The sequence below is a fragment of the Rhinopithecus bieti genome, unplaced genomic scaffold (genome assembly GCF_001698545.2).
Source record: "Rhinopithecus bieti isolate Rb0 unplaced genomic scaffold, ASM169854v2 scaffold_3878, whole genome shotgun sequence".
NCBI classification, from domain to species: Eukaryota; Metazoa; Chordata; class Mammalia; order Primates; family Cercopithecidae; genus Rhinopithecus; species Rhinopithecus bieti.
In genome coordinates this window covers 721,746-729,917 of record NW_016805059.1, presented here as the reverse complement: position 1 = coordinate 729,917, position 8,172 = coordinate 721,746, and the positions used below count along the sequence as shown (strand labels likewise).

General features: G+C 35.7%; 1 protein-coding gene across 6 annotated transcripts in view; it reads left to right on the top strand.

Annotated features, from left to right (window-relative positions):
* Window positions 1-8,172, top strand: part of GRIA2 (glutamate ionotropic receptor AMPA type subunit 2) — a 150,460-nt gene that overhangs the window by 137,739 nt on the left and 4,549 nt on the right. The window lies entirely within an intron of this gene.

Here is an 8,172-nt window from a genome sequence, read left to right as displayed (position 1 = left end):
TAATCCCATAACATTGAAATACTGGTTCTATCATATACAATAGTAATATCTGCAAATTTGAAATATTTGTCATGTATATCTTCATCCAAATTGTTGACTGAAATACTAGACATAATGGAAATAAGTATATAATCAGTGGTATAACAGCAGCTTCTGTTGAAATCAACATTTGTATACAAAGAAATATTCAATGTTTTTAAAATATGATTGATATTTTCATCACAAATTCATCTAATTTCGATCAACCTAATTTTCTATCTCAGCCACAAAAATATGATATACTTTTCAAATGTTTTGATCGTGATCAAGATGTTCGTGATAGATCTTGAATGCACCAATTGAACAACACTATTAAAATAACACTATTGGCCGGGCGCAGTGGCTCACACCTGTAATCCCAGCACTTCGGGAGGCCGAGGCGGGCGGATCACGAGGTCAGGAGATCGAGAACATCCTGGCTAACATGGTGAAACCCCGTCTCTACTAAAATACAAAAAATTAGCCGGGCGTGGTGGCGGGTGCCTGTAGTCCCAGCTACTCTGAAGGCTGAGGCAGGAGAATGGCGTGAACCCAGGAGGCAGAGCTTGCAGTGAGCTGAGATCCTGCCACTGCACTCCAGCCTGGGTGACAGAGCAAGACTCCGTCTCAGAAAATAAATAAATAAATAAATAAATAAATAAATAAATAACACTATTAAAATGAAAGATGGGATCATAGGGGTATCACTTGCTCTTCCTCTACATTATCAATTCACATTGTATGCATATACGTGCACATATAGTTAATACATAAGGTATAATGAGTAGGCATTCCATTAATTATGTCATTTACCATTCATAAGGGAATGAGAACATATGGAAATAACATTTGCATTGCGAACTTTAAAGTCATCTCTTTTTAAGCATAAAAATTACCAAAAGATATGATTCTGTGAATACTACAAGCATTAGCATGTGATATGGTTAGCCTTTGGATCACCACCCAAATCTCATCTTGAATTGTAATCCCTATAATCCCCGTAATCTCCATGTGTCAAGGGAGAGTCCAGGGGGAGGTAATTGATTCATGGAAGTGGTTTTCCCCATGCTGTTCTCCTGATAGTGAGTGAGTTCCCATGAGATCTGATGGTTTTTTAAGTGGCTCTCACCCTTTGCTCGGCACTTCGTCCTGCCACCTTGTGAAGATGGTACATTGCTTCCCCTTTGCTTTTCGCTGTCATTTTAAGTTAAATGAGTCCTCCCCAGCCATGCTGAACTGTGAGTGAGTCAAACTCTTCCTTTTATAAATTACCCAGTCTTATCCAGTTCTTTATAATAGTATGAAAACGAACTTATATAACATGAGTCTAGTTTTATCACATTTGAGAGTAATTTCAAAATGCCAAAGAGAACTCTGAGACTTAGCTTTACTTCTGGTGGATTAAAATGCTGCGACGGCCTCTAATTTATTCAAGCCTCAATTTACTTATAAATTATACGTAGATATTTACTGGATTGCTCCAAATTTTATAATATTGTTAAGTGACTTTTTTGTTTTACTAAAACATTTTAAACTCTATGCTGAGGATTTTTATGGTTTAGTGTATATACACGTCTATTGAAAATTTGGATATCCAGGTGTTATTCTTGGTTCTTCTATGGGCTAATGAGTTATGCTAACTTGGGAAAGGTAATCTTTTTGAATCTTGATTCTATAATAAATTGCTTAGATTGTAAAATTTTTAGATTTTTAAGATTCATTCTAGTACTAATCATTTGAAAACCATAAACTGTTAAAAATACTTATAGTGGGCCAGGCGCGGTGGCTCACGCCTGTAATCCCAGCACTTCGGGAGGCCAAGGCAGGTGGATCACGAGGTCAGGAATTCAAGAGCAGTCTGGCCAACATGGTGAAACCCCATCTCTACTAAAAATACAAAAAATAGCCAGGCATGGTGGTGGGCGCCTGTAATCCCAGCTACTCGGGATGCTGAGGCAGGAGAATCACTTGAACCCAGGAGGTGGAGATTGCAGTGAGTGGAGACGGTGCCATTGCACTCCAGCCTAGGCGACAGAGTGAGACTCCATCTCAAAAACAAACAAACAAACAAACAAACAAACAGTTATAGGTGGGGCGTGGTGGCGCACACCTGTAATCCCAGCACTTTGAAAGACTGAAGCAGGTGAATCAACTGAGGTCAGGAATTTGAGACCAGCCTGACCAGCATGGTGAAACCCTGTCTCTACTAAAAATACAAAAATTAGTTTGGCGCGTTGGCAGGTGCCTGTAATCCCAGCTACCGGGGAGGCTGAGGCAGGAGAATTACTTGAAACGGGAGGCGGATATTACAGTGAGCCGAGATCACGCCACTGAGCTTCAGCCTGGGCGACAGAGCGAGACTTTGTCTCAAAAAACAAAACTGTCCGGGCGCAGTGGCTCACGCCTGTAATCTCAGCACTTTGGGAGGCGGAGGCGGGTGGATCACCTGAAGTCAGGAGTTCGAGACCAACTTGACCAACATGTAGAAACCCCGTCTCTACTAAAAATACAAAATTAGCCCAACGTGGTGGCGCGTGCCTGTAATCCCAACTACTCTGGAGGCTGAGGCAGGAGACTAGCTTGAACCTGGGAGACGGAGATTACGGTGAGCCAATATCGCGCCATTGCACTCCAGTCTGGGCAACAAGAGCAAAACTCCGTCTCAAAAACAAAACAAAACACACACAAAAAAGCCTTATAGTTGTAATTGTTAATAAATACCATTTACATTTTTAAGAAGCTGAGAAATCACATCATTTCAGTGTTAGAAGTACAGTTTAATGTGAATCTTAATATTTTAAAATAGTTTTATTTAAAATGATAAATTAACATATATAAAAATTTTCTATGAAAACAATCAACTACTTTTCTGTAAATTATTTATTAAGTGTACCCTTTAGAAGCAACCTAATGTTATTGGTAGTTTAATAAAAACGAGGAACAAGGAAACACTGTGAGGTTTTATATAAAATGTCATGATTACCTCATGCATCTGATTTTAATGATTCGAAAAATATTTTATGCTCACTTGATTCATTACTTCATGGAATTGAGTTTGAATACAAATTTTTTTAATCCAAAACTGAAACCTGACATTTTAGTAAAGCTTAATGTGCAAAGGAATGTCTAGAGAAATATTTTATTGACTTTATTCAAGTATTTACCATTAATTTTAAATTTCATATATGTGATATACGATGTAGTCTTTGTGTAAAATAAAATTAATATATAAGCAAAACCCATTATCTTTAGCCAAATGAATAAGAAGTATTAAGTCAACAGAATTAAGCTCTGTGAAAATCTTTATTGGTATGACACAACTTTATTATTCAGGCATGCTTAGTTTATGTGAAATATTTCTTCAACAATGCTAAACAATGAGCGTATTTTTCCTTTGACTCTTTGAGTGGATATTAATATGACACACTGTTATTTTCTGTGAATTATTAGTTGAACTGATATGCCTATTAATAATACAAAACCATGGAAAGAGATTTAAATAGCTAAGTTCAAAGAAACTTGACTTCTTAAGAAACACAGAGAAGTCAAAGTATGCACCAGATGAAACTATAGGCATCATTTTTCTCCTCATCAAAATGTGATGGCAGATGTTGTTACTGGTGCACTGGGTGCTTGCAGTCTCCCAGGATGGAAATCAAGAGAAACTACCAGTTATAGCTACAAAAATAAAGTTTATTAGCTTGTGCACAAGGGACACATCACTGAGAAAGGGAAAGGAATGCTCCATGAGGGTAGTGTGTATGTTACTTTTATAGGATCTTTCTATGGGGAAGGATTCTGTCAGGACTTTCTAGAGCTTGGGTGGTGGCACAACATGCTACATGCTACATATATCATATGTAGCATTAGCATTTTAAATCTTCCCCCCGGGGAACTATTTTTAGCATTAAAACAAGAAAGGGGTAACTATAGGTTGGAGTTTAATTCTAACTGTGCATGCAGTGGCTCCAGGGAAGTCCCTAACCTTCTGAAATAAAAACTTACAATTAAGAGCTTCTTGGGTTTTTTGTTACTGATCGGCTGAGAGTTAGATAAGCTAGAGCTTGAGTGAGGGGCTTTTATCCTTTTTCCCCAGCCCATATTAAAACAGGGAACCAACCAGCCTGCTCGTCTCAATGTCATCCTGAATAATTTCATTTCACTTTATTATGCTTGCTTAAAGAATGATTGTATTTGATTTAACATGTAGCTTCAAAATACAAAGTCTTCCAGCCAGGCACAATGGCTCACGCCTGTAATCCCAGCACTTTGGGAGGCCAAGGCGGGCGGATCACCTGAGGTCAGGAGTTCAAGACCAGCCTGGCCAACATGGTGAAACCCCGTCTCTACTAAAATACAAAATTAGCCAGGCGTGGTGGCGGGCTCCTGTAATCCCAGCTACTAGGGAGGCTGAGGCAGGAGAATTGCTTGAAGCTGGGAGGCGGAGGTTGCAGTGAGCCGAGATCATGCCATTGCACTCCAGCCTGGGGGATAAGAATGAGACTTCATGTCAAAAAAAAAAAAAATACACAGTCTTCCTTGGCTTAGCTGTATGGGATACACACACATATATATATAGGATATATATATACACACACATATATGTATATATGTATACATATATAGAGAGAGAGAGTTTAAATTTCGTGAAAAGCAGCATGTAGATTTGGGGAAAAGGTAGAAAATCAAGGTGCAGTTATTCCTGAGAAAGACTTGTAACTCTTTCCTGGGGCCATCTTGACAGAAATGATTGTCAACCCCTTTGTTTTCCTTTTGCATTGCATCATGTTCTTCTCTGGACCAGCATTCAGATCAGTATTACAGATGATGGGAAATTATGTGGTTTATTTTAAAAGTCTGTATGGCTTGCCTGTGTTCCCTCTTCTACTTTGGTAAAATTTGCTCAAATGTAGATATTGCTTATGAGGGTGGAGATCATCATTACCTGGCGTTCATCTCCAAAGTCCACACAAAGGGGCTAATTGAGGCAATTCGATTTGTATTTGATTTGCATTTTCTATAGAATTGCTTAAATTATCTGTGTGCTTTTGGTAGAACAATGTGTGCATGTAACATGAAATTGCTGGATTCCAGAATTTTAACAGGAAATACTATTAATAACAGTATCTTAGTTGACCACACGGTATTACACTAATTTTTAGTGTATTTGTAAATATATTCTAAGAAATAAGTAGTCAAGACGCTGGAGTGGATCTGATGATTGTAGTGTGCCTTGATCCCCAGTGCATCAGGTAGATCATTAACATATGAATTAGGCGAAACTAAACATTGTCACCTACATTAACCTATTAGATTGGCACAAAAGTACCTGTAGTTTTGCCATTGAAAGTAGTGGCAAAAACAGCAATTACTTCTGCACCAACCTAATGAAAAATAACTATAATTTATCATGTGTCTTCTTAGATGGGAAGCCCAGAGAAGAACTTTGCTTTGCCTTTGGAATGTTTTTCTGCTGATTGCTTTTTTATTTTTTATTTTTGCTATGATTTTGGAGAAAATCAAGATTTCTGGGCATCATTTTTATTATTTAGTGTAACATTTTTTTCTGATATGTTCAATAGAAAGTAAATACATATATTCTGAATTGTCTCTCAGTAAGAATGTCATCAGATTCCTCCAATTCTTGTTTTGAAAGTAGCTATGAAATTCAAATTAATAAATGTCTTGTCCTAATGAATCACAGTTTTCAACAGAACAGTATTATAATGTTTATGAATTATCCTATTTGTCTACCTTTGGCTAAATATGTTCAAACAATAGTTCTTGAAAAGATATGGTCATGAAAACATTTTGCTAACTTTGTTTAAAAAGTGAACAGTAGACTAACAACTGAGAGTCAAATGAATGAGCTAATTGAGGAAAAAAATGTCTTACAGAAGTTCTGACTTATGAAAAAAGTTACTTTCAGTCTGATTCAGTATCGTCAATGTGTATTTTAAAGTCTTAGATAGTTTATAGATGTTATTAATCTACAATCATGTCATAAAATCATGCTCATTATAAGAATATGTCATATGTGTTATAATACCTGTGAAGCCCGATTATAAAAATATGACTGATTAACAGAACTTGTATATCTAGGTGACCTGACATACCAGGAGCAATATATCTTCTAAATGATTCCAAGCTGCAAAGACAGTTATCAATAGCTCAGACAAAAGTAGCTAGGTCCATTTTTTTTCTAGATTGTATTTTAAAGTCCTTTCATTCTTGGAAATACTAAATTTACACTTAGAGAAATATTCTTAAAATCAGCAGAAAGTATTTTATGAATGAAATAAAAAATGGTATTGCTACTTTTTGAATTTTCTCTGAAGGGCATTCATATCTATGAAGCATTTCATGTAACATTTTAATGTCTCAAAATTGATATTTTAAACTTAGAAAAACTGACATTTAATGGATGATTTGATAAAACAATTGTGTCATCATTTTGAACTCTTCTTTATCAGCTTGTGATTTTGTTCCAAAATTGTGATATTGACATCATGTTTTATGAGAATTCATATTACAAAAGACTTTGAGGTTTAGCAAGATTGCTTACTATTTAATCAAACTCAAATGCTATAACTAATCTTTCAATTTGGTTGAGAATATGAAGGCACACTATAGGAGAAAGCAAACAAATAAGCAGTTCCTACATTAGGCAAAATTTCAGATAAAGCAAAAACGGTTTTTCATTCTTAACCAAATCACAAAATCGCCAATTGGCATACATTTATTAAGAACCTACTATGTACAAAGTGTCACGCTAAACATAGCTGGGGTCCTAGTAAAATTTTCAGTCTCATAGATATGCTTTTACAACAGAGAGAAAGCTTGATTCACTAGGCAATGAATTTTAAAATCTGAAATCTGAAGTGGCATTGTTTGGTAATAGATTTAACAGTGGTTTACTTAATTAGGTGAGAGAAAAAGTATTAAGAAGTAAGGAATGTTGACCTATATTTAGGGTTAAAGTATCTTTTTCAGGAGACATCTAGGCCTTCTGCCTGCATAGACCACTGAGCTGAAATGGTCCATGAGCCTGTCTCAATACAACAGCCCCTACTCGAATGGTGACAGTGAGAAACACAACTAAAGTCTGAGCATCTCTGTTATGCTGTCATAAACCCCAGTGATAACAAGCATACTCTATACTCTATTTGCACTTGACCCAAGACTTTCACCAAAATAGAGTGCTTTATATGTAAAACTACCTGAATCCTTAGGGCAGTATTATAAAACATTTGGATTTATATCATATGTCTGCTTTTTGTAAGGTAAAGGTTATATTTTTAAAATTCCTTAGAATAAAAAAAAACCCCCCCAAACCTCTTGAGTTTTAAAAGTAAGTCTTCCATTTCAATTTTCCATTTCAAACTTACTAAATTAAAATAACAAAAGGGTTATTCAAAGTCATCTTCCCAAAAGGGATTAAAGTCATGTGAGAAAATTGTGAATAGAAAAATAAGCAGACATTCAAATGCTCTGACTTTCCAACTCTATACTCAGTTTCTTTTGAGTCTGAATAGGAAGTATTAAATGACTCTTTTGATGTGTATCTTTGCTTTTGAGTCCATTAAGTTTTAAGATAAATATTCCTTCAGTAATACAGTTTCAATTAGCCCTTCTTTCTTTCATATCTGTCACTGATAAGAATGTTGGTTTTTTTCCAGTATATCTTGAAATAAATGGTTTTTGGTGTTTAAATATTCAAAGAAAAAAATCCTGTTTAATTAAAAGAAAACTTCAATGGCCAAAGAATATTCTTCAAAAAATGGGTGTTATTCTAGAAATGTTTCAGTCAGTATCAGATAGAAGCTTCCAGCATAATATTATCTTTATTCTGCAGCTAATAGGCATTTCATTAGGATCTCACCACTTACATGCCTGACCAATTCACATTACACAGATCCTGTTCTACCACTAATTAGGAATAGACCATTTAGGATTTGGGCAGCAAACATACCCTTTTTGTTGTCTCCTAATTTGAATTATTCCTATAGATTGTATAGTGCATTTTTCAATTTATTTTGGACTGTTACTATTTCAGATGACTTCTAGATATAAAGTATTTTGTTTACCACAGTAAATTGATGTTTCCGGTCCTCATAAATCTATTAAAAATGATTTGGCATAATAACAAGTTCA